Below are 12,932 nucleotides of genomic sequence, written 5' to 3'. Positions count from 1 at the left end.
TTCGGTCTTGTTCGTAAATATGAGCTATGCCAGATGACAAAGCGGCTTCAAAATAACAAAAAACTATAGTACATTGAAGTTATTAGACGTGCTTGTAAATGAGAGTAAATCAATATTTTGTTTCAAAATGGTACAGGTAGTTGAAAGTCACAAACAATAGAATCTGTTCTTTTATAACTTCATAAAAAATCAAAACTTTACCCTCCCTTAATGATATACCTGAAATATGATGATAAATGAAAGTTTTCACTTTCACTTTACGACTTGTATACCAAGTAGCGGTTTTTATAGCTTGCATTGTTGGCTGCTGATAAAAATAAAATATCTTTTAAAACACCTAGAACCTGGAACTTGGCAAACCATTACTGTGCTCTCAGTTATGCATTGACACTAGGGTTGTCAACTTTTAAACAATAATAATAAAATAATGGTAGGTATTTTAAAGTACTTACAAACCCAAAATGAAAGCAAGAAAACCAAAATCTTTCTAGAAATAAGACCCAAATTATTACAATTTATTCATTATTTCCAAAAAAAGTTGATTTTCCTTTTGCGAGTTGCAGAAGGTTGTTAATAAAAGAAATATAATAAAATGAACAAAACAAAAACGTTGTTTTTTGCATTCAAACAAAAAACTAATATTAAAACCATAGAACACCCTTTAATCATAAAAAGCTTCCGCAAATGAAAAACTGCATTCCCTCTTAATGCACATCTATTATCTTCACGGGGAATCCCCGATATCCGGGTAAGAGCACCCGGGGGAATCAAATGATCCGGGTCGTTAGATGCAGAACCTGACGCTGCATTCTTATAAAAATTCCTTTCTCGCATCCTTTGCGTCATATTACGAATGAATTTTATAAAAGGAATAGCGAAGGCAATTTTCTATTTCATGGTTTATTAAAAACTATTGATGTGTAGGATAGAAAAATTATGGTAATCTTGATGCTTTGTTTATTGAATAACAACATATAAATTGTAATGTGACATCAATAAACGTTTGAATTTGAATAGGTAATGTATGAAATATTGTAGAGCTCTAAATATTTAGGAATCTTCGAAAACAACTCAAAAAGTATTTTTCTGTACTTTTTAATGTTCGGCATTTTACCGACCCGGTTTTTCTGGATACACTTCCCTAAATTCTTGACGCCCTATTTCCACCTTAAAATTACCTAATTAGCAAAAATCCATTACTCCAATTTGAGACGTCAAAAATTGCCGGCAACCCTACCAATCTACCGCAATAAGGTTCAAAATCGCTTGAGCTGGCGTTAAAACGATACAATATTGAGTTTGGAGAGCAGACGACACCGGCGTCCATTAGTGGTGGCCTGCGGATATTTTAGATCAATCTGAAAATATTCAAATCAACTTCAAACCATTTCAAATCTTGCACCTTACAATTAAAGTTGAAATTTGAACGTCATCATCATCAAAGTGTACGCAGGTTAAGGCAAAAAGACCCAGAAATGATTGATCCCAACACGTTGTTAGTGCTAAAAGCGCTGGAGTACACAGAGGATATAAAATACAGGGTGTTTACGAATCAGTAAAAAAATTGACTTCGAAAAAAATTTAAAACGAACTTTAACTTTAGTTAGTCAAAGAAAAATACCAATTTACACTACCTACTTTACGCGGCTTCCTCCAGTAGGCTATCCGACATGATACGCGAGCGATCCGCGTAGCTCGTGAACGTATCGCAGTATTGCGAACCACAATAGGGTTGATGTCGCACGGAAAACATTCGCTAAAAAATCCACTTTCTTTTGTAATTTTTTTTTTTGGTGGATAATGCGTTTATATGAGTCTTATTAGATCACCTAAATAAATATGGCGAGGATTGAAATCAACACCCTGTATAACCGCCTTTGGATTGGAGCGGGTTTTTATCTTTGCTGGAACAAAAATCCGGTAAGTGCTCGAATTCCCTTCCATTATTAGATAGATTTTATCGGGTCCCACTCTTTTGAATGTCTTTTATTCTCGGACTAAATTCACGACGTCTTTTGCGAAAATTTAAGACTTTAGTATGAATGCGATCGTTTAATAGAAATTATTTTTGACATCCCAAGCTCGTCGTTGAAGAGCTCTTCAATTGTTAAATTATTTTGCTCATAATTTAACAAATAGGTACGACAGCACAGGTAAGTACCTATACAGTTAAACAGTTTTCTGATATTAGTTTAACTTTTTAATAAAACTGCAGAAACTGTCATTCTCTAATAATTGTGTCCACTACAATAAGTTAAAGTTGAAAACGAGTTGAAGTCTAAATTGAACCGATTCTTATTTTTTATTCATAGGAATTTAAAGGCTAACTCTAGTGGCTCTCTTTCAATGTCTTTGCTAATTTAAAAAAACTTATTTACATTTGAGTATTGAAAAGTGTACGTAAGCAAGTACTGACTCACAAAATACATCTGTTTGGCCGGTGCTCCCGTTCAATAATGGCGACACCTCCAGGATATTTTATTCAGATCTGAGTACCTATCACAGAATGGAAAATGTCACAATACCGAAGACGGCATATCAAGTTATACACTGTGGCATTTCTGTAGTTGCAATAAATGTTAGGTGCCATTTATTGGGAACGAAAATGAACAGTTAGATGTGCACAGTTCACTTGAAAGAGATGGTGATGTGTAGGGGTCGCAATACCGAATCATTTCAGCAAAACCGGTATTTTCGGTATTGGCTCTAGACAAATACCGATAATCCGGTATTTTCGATATTTCCGAGATTAAGCTTAATTTAGCAAATTTAGTATAATAAAGTTAGTTTGCGGAGGAATAGTAAGTAGGTACCTAAACTAAATTAATTTATCTTCTAAATAAAACAAAATTCAGTCCAAATCAAATTGAGTTATAAAGAGGTAATCTAAATATTATTAAATCTAGATTACATTTTTGGGCCTTGTAATGAGATCGTAGAAACAGTAAAGTATCTAAACTGATTTAACGTTGGACCCGAAAATTTTGATCTTGACCCTTCGGGTCAGTTTCCGTGACTGCCATACGGGGCGAAGTTGTGCGAAGGTAGCTCTAGCCTTGGCAATGCGCGAAGTGATGTCCTCTTCGGTACCTCCAGTCTCTGACACGACGCTCCCGAGGTAGGTAAAATTGTGGACACGTTCCACATCCTCTGCACCAATCCGTAATGGTGTGCAATTCCTCACTCCAGATCGCATCTCTTGGGTCTTCCGGCAGTTAATTTTGAGCCCCGTGATGCCCGCCTCTCGATGTAGGTCATCAATTTTGGATTGCATATCGTGATGCGTGTGGCTCAGCAAACAAAGGTCATCAGCATAATCTATTAAGTCTTCTAAGACTCCGATTATACCCCACTCTATTCCACGCCGTTGGTTTTGATATGCACGACCCATGATTCCACCCAAGACAACCAGAAAGAGAAGCGGCGAAAGTAGGCAGACTTCCCGGACGCCCGCATGCACCTCGATGTCTTCGGAGATGATGCCGTCGTGAGTGACAGTACATGAATATTTCTTAAAGATGGCCTTCATTAAGTAGATGGATATTTTTCGGCAGGACACCAATGTCAGCGAGTCTCGACCATATGCTTGCTCACTTTAGCGTATCAAAGGCTTTTTCAAAGTTCCTTTGCCCTTCTGATGCCTGTTCCAAGATGATACGCAAAGTATTGATCTGGTCGGTGCACGAGCGGTTCGGGCGGAAGCCAGCCTGTTCCCTACGCAAAAGAGGTTCAACGGCCCCCGATAACCTATCTAAGATAATCTTGCAGAAATCTTTTGACGGTATCGAGAGCAAAGTGATACCTTTCCAATTGCTACACTGGCTTAGGTACCCTTTCTTTGGCACAGTAATTAAAAGCCCCTTATTCCAGTCGTCTGGGAGTTCCTCTTCCATCCAGATGTTTTCGATGAGAGGTGTCAAGACGTCGGGGGCGGAGTTTACGTCGACTATCACTCAATCAACTCAAAACGAACTCGCGCGCGCGTATTTTGAATTAAACGGCGCGTAAATTTTTCTATTTGTATTTGTTTTTTATTTATTTTACTAAAACCGAAAATACCGAAAATCCCGGTTTTTGTGAAATGAATACCGGTATTAATTAGACTTAAATTTGGCCCGGTATTCCGGTATTTTCGAAATTCGGTATCCCGGTTTGCGACCCCTAGTGATGTGATGAACGATTTTATGTTGGCCATAACATTATGAATTCAGTATATAGAAATATATCTTTACAAGACTGCAATTATGTGTCTGACACTGAAATATAAGACACCTCTCGCAAGTTACACTGATGAACTCATTTAATCACTATCGATAAATATTAAATTTGTACAAGGTGTTAATGAAAAAGCGCAATACCTGAAATTAGTTTTTTCGGAATCGAAAGTAGAATCGATTTTACTAATAAAAAAATAGGGTCTTTTAACCAGAAAAATATTTTAACTACGCCGTGTTACTTAACTCTATTATCAGAGGTGAATGAACTATCTACGTTAACTACTAGCCTACTCATAGGCGTGCATGCCTTGCAATCAGCGTGTGAAAGGTCAATACGTTGCCAGAAATGCGTTAAAAGAGAACAAGTGCGCGGGGCGAAAACAAAAAGAGTGAATATCTTTGTAAATAATCCGCGAAAATAAATTATAATTCTTTCATAATAAAAATAAGTTGGGGTGTCTGAGGTTTTGCGCTTATTAATAAATAATTAACACGTTGTATATTGGCACTGTTAGGTACTGTGTGCTTGTAATGTGCTTTAATTTCGTCAATGAAATTCGTGCGACATTATGCCTCTGCCCCGGATCAAAAATTGAGTAATGAAATTGTATCAATGAAATAATAATGACGTGGAGCCGGCAGGTCATTAATTTTGAAGAAAAAATTGTGATTCGAAAAAAGATATATTGTTTCTGCCTCAGACCATTTCTTATCAACTTTTGGTTATTCTCATAGTCTATTATTTTCTTAAGTTTGTTATTTTCTTAGTAAAGAAAGAAACGGCAATCAACTAAGTATACTCAAGTGTGTTCAACCACATCTAATCGTAAGATAAAAAATAATAGTTTGAGAACTGTTACAGTATTAATAAAGGAGAAATTTCCAAAGAAATTTCCTGAAAAGGCCTCAAGTACTTATCATTAAATTATCCCGAGAAGTCGAGTTCTATGTATTTAGATTTGGCCAAAATGGTTTATACGACAATTGAACCTGAAGGTGTCGATATGTGTCCTTTATGATGTAATTTGATTTTAAAAATCTACAAAGACAGGATAGGTAATTGTTTCGTACACGCAAAAATTTTAACACAACTACTAAATTTATTCTATTTTTTTGGACTCTGTGGACGTTAACCTGCCCAATCGCAGCGCCATCTACTGGATCAAATTGTGTATTTAAATAATTACTTATGACTGGACCTACTGAAATAATAATCACCACCTGTTCCCGCGACATTTTTATTTACTTCTCCGCGTCTTTTGGCTGTAGGATGATGCTATAATAGCGTTAAGCTGCCTCGATAAATGGGCTATACAACACAAAAAGATTTTTTGAAATCGGACCAGTAGTTACTGAGATAAGCGCTTTCAACTAAACAAATAAACAACTAAGGTTCTCCCACTCTTAATGTATAATAAAAGATAACGAAGCGTGAAAGTAGCTAAAAGCGTAGTTTTAAAAATCCTTTAAAACTCATTTTTAATACAAGTATAGGTCGTATAAGACAAAGAAAATATTTAATTTGATTACTTTGGGTCGTAAAAGACAAGTTTGTTTCTTTTGAATTCGTTTTCTGGGTTGTAAAGTACAGTACAATCTATAAAACGTCCTTTAAAAAAGAAACGAACTTGTCCTTTACGACCCAAAAGTAATGAAATTTAATGTTTTCTTTGCCCTATTCTACCTATACTTGTATTAATAATGAGATTTATCCCCTTAAAACTGATAAAATATTTATGATTGATTTGCCATACACCCTAAACAACTTATTGTATTTGATGTTCATTGTTGCATCCTTTTCTTTTTATTAGCAATTTATCGATGTTAGAGTGAGACATAAAATCTGGCGCAGATCGCTTCGTATAGGTGGGAGACTGCCGTGAAACAGAGGCGCTTTGAATTACTGTAAAAAGTGCAAACCGCTCACGTGGCCAGCCGCGCGAAACAAATTCCTGTCAAGTGGCCAGAGCACTCACGGTACCGCTGACAACGCCGGCCGCGCCGGCGTATCGTAAACAAACACGATGTATGACTCACCGCTTGAGAAGTTAGCTAACAGTTGTTGTTTTTTATAATGCTGAATAACAGACCTTTTGAACCGTGCGTATTTCATTGGCGTTCGTTATTTGTTAAAATTATAAAAAAAAAATGTAATATGACACTTGAGATTTATTACCTTGCGGGAATATTACGGAAATAAGACAAAGTTACTTACCGACACTTAAATCCTTTTCTGAATTTAATATTCAGTAACTAACTAACACTCACAACTAAAATTCTTCGTGTTTAAAGAAAAAAAACATTAAAATAAGAAAAAACTAAGTGACGTGCACGTCAAAACAATGGAATGTCATTTTTGACATTTTTTTTTACCAAATGTTGGGAATGATTTCTAGTGTTGTCGTACCTTAAAAAAACCGGTATTTCATAAAGCATTCATCTATTTTTTTGCCCTGCGATTCTATCTGTGGTCTAATAGCAGTATTGCTTTATATTCAAACACTATTTTTGGGTACCGCTAGTACCCAAGGCCACTTGACGACAAATTTCGTTTTGGGTACCGCTAGTACCCAAGGCCAAAGGACAGGAATTATTTCTTTGACATAAGGTTTACAATACGTTGACTACTTTTTGTTTGCTGCTTGGCCGGCTCACTGAGACACGTGCATGCGTTAGAAACCGTTCAGTTTGTAATTGTAATGTAAACAAAACAGGTGTGTGCGGTGGAACAGCTTTTTATTTAATTGTTACTGTGTTTATTTACATACAAAGTGTAGCACGATGAAAAACAATGACGATGAAGAAGACAATAATACCCTTGAACCCTTACTTAAGCGCCGTAATCAACTTGCTGCATTGATTGAATATTATTATCATCGCAAAAGTATGAACAGGTAAGTACCTACTTAATCTGTCGAATTGCAAACTTTTCTTTTTCAATGGATTGGCATAACATTTTTACGTAAATCTACCATTTATGTTTTATTCGATTGAATATACCTTCTTCTGAGGTGCTCCTCCGATTGTCACCGAGTCAGGATCTCATGATGGAATCTCAGGGATAATTTTCGAGATACGAGCGAGTTACCTATGTCAAGTTAGACTGGTGACCTTCAAACGTCCCCTCGCTCCGGCGATGGCGGAGGGGTCAGCGGAGGCGGCAATAATTTATGATCGCCTCCTGATTCCTCCACGGTGATGATCAGCAGGCTGGGAATGTGGGGGCCTCACCTGCATTGCACACATCATCAGCTGTTCCTGTCGCCCCCAGTGCCGGGGGTGTGTATCTACTGCCCGCCGTGTAGGCGGATAATCGCTGGGAGGGACAGTGGTAGTTGAAGTCTTTGTCCGGGTTCCTATTAGTTCATCCTACTAAGGTTACCGACCCCCAAGCGCAAAGTTTAAAATCACGTAAACTAAGTTTTTTTTTTTCTTAAAATTGCTCGTATCTCGAAAACGGTGCGTTCTAGCGCAAAAATAATGACAAAAGACAATGCCGGAAATTGGCGTCTTTTTTTTTTCGCGCGGCCATCGACCAAACCTTGTTTTTTGATTACAAAATAGTGTAATAAACCAAACTTAGTATGACATGTATACCTCTAAACTCAGTCTGAACTGAGTTACGAGCATCAGAAGTTTGATGATTTTCATACTAGATTTGCTGTTTGGGCGCAAGTTTTGTAAGAAATTGCAACAAAATAATGACATTTTATGTGTAAACAAACAATACCATCCATTAAAGGCTCCAGAAATCAGTATGCAGCAGAATCAGCGCAATAAAAAAATAGCGCAATATTTTGTTGAAATTTCTTACAAAACTTGCGCGCAAAAAGCAAATCTAGTATGAAAATAATTTGACTGGAAAAATATGATTAGTTTTTTATCTGTCATAGTATTCATGACTTTCTACTGCCTGGTACACGGTGTAAATCCATTTGTTACAAGTCTTTCATAATTTTTTTGTCGAGTGATTTCAGGCTTTAGAGTAGACCTGTAGTTTTGACGGCCAATTTTAGAAAAGTGCGCAGACTCTAGCGACCCAAGCTTTACTGGCTTACTGACAAATTTAGTAAACGAGGCTTTCCTGGAATGCCAGCTCTCTGGCGCAAGTTTTCAAAAAGTTATAGCATAAAATGTTACCCTGGTCTACTATAGTAGTCCGCGCGTGTACTCTAGTGTTAATAAAAAGTTAAAACGAACGCATTTTGTTCGAAAATTCGGTTGTGTCGGAAACTTTTTTGTTTTTCAAAATGATCTCTTCTATGATCGCTATGGTTTTTGCCATTTTCGAAGAAAAAATAAGTGTTATACAATAAAGTCTACTACTAAAGTACTCTCAATGTCCGCTTTACTGGAATAAAAGACTTCCTAATTGTAATCTTACTTACTATCTGACCTCCTTACTTTTCTACAAGTACAATGACATAAAAATTATGCTACTTATCATAGATTAAATAATCGAATAATCATGTTCAATATTTTTTTATTATCTGTCTGTCGGACTAAAATTAAGCTCAACTCGTTAACAGTGTGCAATTTATTAATATGAAGCTAATAAATAATTACTAAAATATTTTCTAATGATTTTTTTGTTGAAAACAATTTTTTTTTACAGATCTGTGGGTATTTCTTCAAAAGAAGGCCCTGATGAAAATCTTCAGTCTGTCAAACATAGGACAGGATCTATAATATCCCAAGCTCAAATTAAGTTGACCTCTCCTGAGCATGCAAAGATTCAAACGAAACATAGTATCAGCAGCGATATAATAGAAGATCCTGATGAAGAAACGTCCCTCAATCTTAAGAAAAGACCAAAGTTGAGCATAAATTCTAGTAGCGAAAGCGATAGCAATTCCTCGATGTTTTCAATTAATAAAGCACTGGTCGATGTTCCTCAAACAAAGCTTAATAAACAACCACGTGATACAAACAAGATGATTAAAGTTTTATCTACTGTAATTGTCAAAAAGCCAACTGAATCGGATAAAACCACCTACTTGGGAGCTACTACAGATAACACTTCCTCTAATACGTAAGTTAAATAACATAAGTTTTGTTAGTGACACGTAAAGCAAAAATTTACAAATTAATAAGTAACTAAGTTTTTTTTTTCCAGAAGTCAACTATTGTTTCAAGCAAGTGAGCAATCCATGCAAATTAATAAGGCAACTATACAAAAGGTCATCATAAGTTCACCAGAAATTATCAAAAACACTACGTTACTTACAGCGGCTTCTTTCACTGACTCTGGTACTATCATGGACATACTACCAGCGGACGCGGACTCAAAAAATGGGGAAGGCAAATCTGAGGTCACTTTTTGTGAAACTCTACAGCAGCTTTCAAACTTACCGTCTACACTTGCTGAAGTTGATGGCATTAACTCTTGTTCTGAGACACGTGAAGAAGTCTTGGATGCTACTGGTGCAGGTACTTCTCTTCGGGAAATCACAATCTTGTCGCCTATAGCGACTACATCTACTGACGCTGATAATATTATGAAGGTGTATTCAGACCCTGAAAATATTGTAGATAATAAATCTGATAGTACATTTTGCGATTCTCCACCTCAGTCTCCAAACATACTTTCTACAGTTACTGACATTTGTGGCGCTAATCTTACCTGTTCTGATGATACACACGATAATGCTCGTGCAGGTACTTCTTCTCTCCAGCAACATAAAATCTTATCACCTTCTATAGCTTCTTTAAATGAAAAGAATGACTCCAACATATCTGAAGGTAATGACGGTACTGCTAAAATACGACCCAAAAGAAAACGGCGCCGTGTATCAAAATTGAAATCCTTTATGGACTTTTTGTCTGATGAAGACAAGGAAAACTTTTCTTCAGGTAGTTCAGACCTTTGGTCGTATAATGAATCTGCGTTGAGTAGCGATGAAGACAAGAAAATCAACAAAAAAAAGAAGAAAATAAAGAAGAAAATAGATAAAACTAAGACTACAAATACAGAAATAAAAAAAAAGAGAAAACAATTAATACCCGCAGAGTTAACAAACATTTAAAAGACAAAGGAAAAACTTATGAGAATAGAAAAGGATCGCTAGTACCCCAAAAAACAATGAAAATCAATCCATGTGTTCCTGGTAAGTGTGCCAGAGGGTGCCATAAAATAACTGAAGAGAGGAGAACTTCTTTATTTGAATATTTCTGGAGCCTGGACCCTCAGCGTAGAAGAGACTGGATTGTGCATTGTGCTCATAGTACACCAATAAAGAGGAAAATAACAAAAAATGATTTCAGCCGAAGAAGTAATACGTATGAATATTATATCAATGACGGTGAAGGCCACAAGCAAGTATGCCAAAAGTTTTTGATCAAAACTTTGGATATTACTAAAAAATTTATAATGTATACGTTAGATAATTCTAAAGAGGAAATGGCCAAAGAAGATTTGCGGAAATCTAACGTACCAAAAAAATACACCGAAGAAGCAAAAACTTTTGCACGAACCTTTATTGAGAAGCTTCCAGCAGTCCCGTCGCATTACAGTAGAAAAAAATCTAAAAGAAAAATCGAAAAAAAACCTCCCGCAGGAAATGAAAAACATTTTAAACCTATACCAAATGTACTTAAAATGTTGTATTGATCAGGATCAGCAAGCATTAAGTGAAAACGCATTCAGAACAATTTTTAAGGAATATAATATAAGTTTTCACATACCAAAAAAAGACAAATGTGTCATTTGCGTCAAAGCAGAGAATAATAAAGATGATATTATAACCGATAAGGAGAAGGATCTGCTAAGCGCTCATCAAAAAGAGAAGAAAGCTACATATAAACGGTTTAAGATACCTACATCAAACTTTAAAATCACCTACCAACGAATCTATCACTTGCAGTTTCGACTTACAAAAAGTTTTGAATACGCCACATGGGCAAAGTATGCTTTTGTACTACTCACGAAAATATTCAGTTTAAAAAAGTCAAAAAAGTCAAAATTTCTTTATTTGTTTGGNTTTGTAGGAATTATTTCCGATTTAAAAGCTAATTCTACTGGACTATTAGTGTTTTTTCCCCGTTAGCCCTTCGTACTAAGCTAAACATGCTTGATGTTTTCCTTTTACATTGAGCTTGTGTGCCCGTTCTAAACTTGTCCAAGGCCTTGTTTGGACAAGGCCTTGGACAGGTTTAGAGGGTGGTTCTCACTAGCTGGGCTACTCCGTAACACTTTTTACGTAGTTCCGGAGCTGTCACTGTCGCTCATGCTGGCATCTCGCTTAGCGAGAAAGAGATGGCAATATAAATATTTGCTAAGCTAGGGGATGCTGACGGAGCGGTGTTGGACTATGGTGACGTCACGGGAGCTATGGAGTGCAAGTGTAGTGTCCGTGCTCACCTGCCATGTAGCATGTAACGTAACCAACCTTCAAGTGAGTACGGCTCGTCCACCCACGGTCATCGCGTATTTGGCTGCGAGCTCCTGGATCCTACTGCGAGCCGCCTTTGTGCTCGCAGTGACGTGCCTATGTACTCACTTGATACAGTATCTGATACATTACACTGTGGAATAGGATGTTCATCCACAATAAGGAAGCTAGATGTTATTGCTTCCTTCCGAACGGGTGTTGTGTTCGGGGACCAAGGTCCAATTTACACCATCTTGGTTTGTCTATACAACGTGTCCCAAAATTCAAGGATAAGCCGGCGCCGCAGGATGGACATAGTCATGACTACTTTAGGAAAAATAAGAAAAAAAATCTATCTCAATTATTTTTTAAGTTACACAATAAATTATGGAATTCGTCGAAAATTGACACCCCTTATGATATTTTACATTACCACGACCACAATTTTTCAAATACTTCTGTTTTTTTGTTTGTATCGGCAACTTAAGTAGTGCTGCTGTCCTCTCCAATTCTTAAAACCCTCAGAATCCTTGCAGTTTTTACACAAAAGTTAATCAAAATATGATATTTCCTTAAAATTTTGAACGATTTTTACTTTTACTCCACTTTGACTCGTCGTTTTGTAATAAAACAGTATGAACACTACTGCGGCAAGTTTTTTATAAAGTTGCCGCAACTATCCAAAGATTCCAAAATGGTATAATACTCTAAGAAAACTAGTCGCAATAAAGATATGCGTACCATTTTTACAAGCACTTCGCTTGTTAGTTAGTATGAGAGAAATCTTGCAATTAAATTTAAAACCAGTTCTCCTTAACCAATTGAGCTGAAATTTGGTATACTTATGTAAGTACGATAACATTGCAATATTATGGTATCATTGAGCTGGATGGAGTCTAGAGGTGGCCATAGGAACTTCTAAACGAAACGACGGAATCGCATCTAATTTGAGTTTGTTGGATATCTTTTCGAGCACTTTAGTGCTAGATGATGTCCAGGGTCCTGATGATGAAGTCAAGAGGTGGCCAGGAGCTGGCCAAAGGAACTCCTAATCGAAATGGCGGAAGATTATCGAGTTTGGGTTCGTTGGATTTGACTTCCCGAGCACTTGGACCATGAGATTGAGAAACAACTAAAAAGTGTAAAATAAAGTTATAATAAAAAAAAACTTTTTTAAAAACAAGACTTAATGCGAAATTTTACGAAAGAATTTAACGATAAAAATAATTGTATGCAAGGTTCAAATAATTTCGAAAGTTTGTAGCGCAAACAGAAAAAAAGAGGAATAAATTCCATGCGCGATTAGGTATAACTTTATTTTAAACTTTTTAGTTGTTTCTCAATC

Source organism: Ostrinia furnacalis, unplaced genomic scaffold (genome assembly GCF_004193835.3).
Source record: "Ostrinia furnacalis isolate ACB-3 unplaced genomic scaffold, ASM419383v2 OfSCF5026, whole genome shotgun sequence".
Taxonomy (NCBI): Eukaryota; Metazoa; Arthropoda; class Insecta; order Lepidoptera; family Crambidae; genus Ostrinia; species Ostrinia furnacalis.
The sequence above is the reverse complement of the archived record's forward strand: the minus strand, read 5'-3'. Positions refer to the sequence as shown.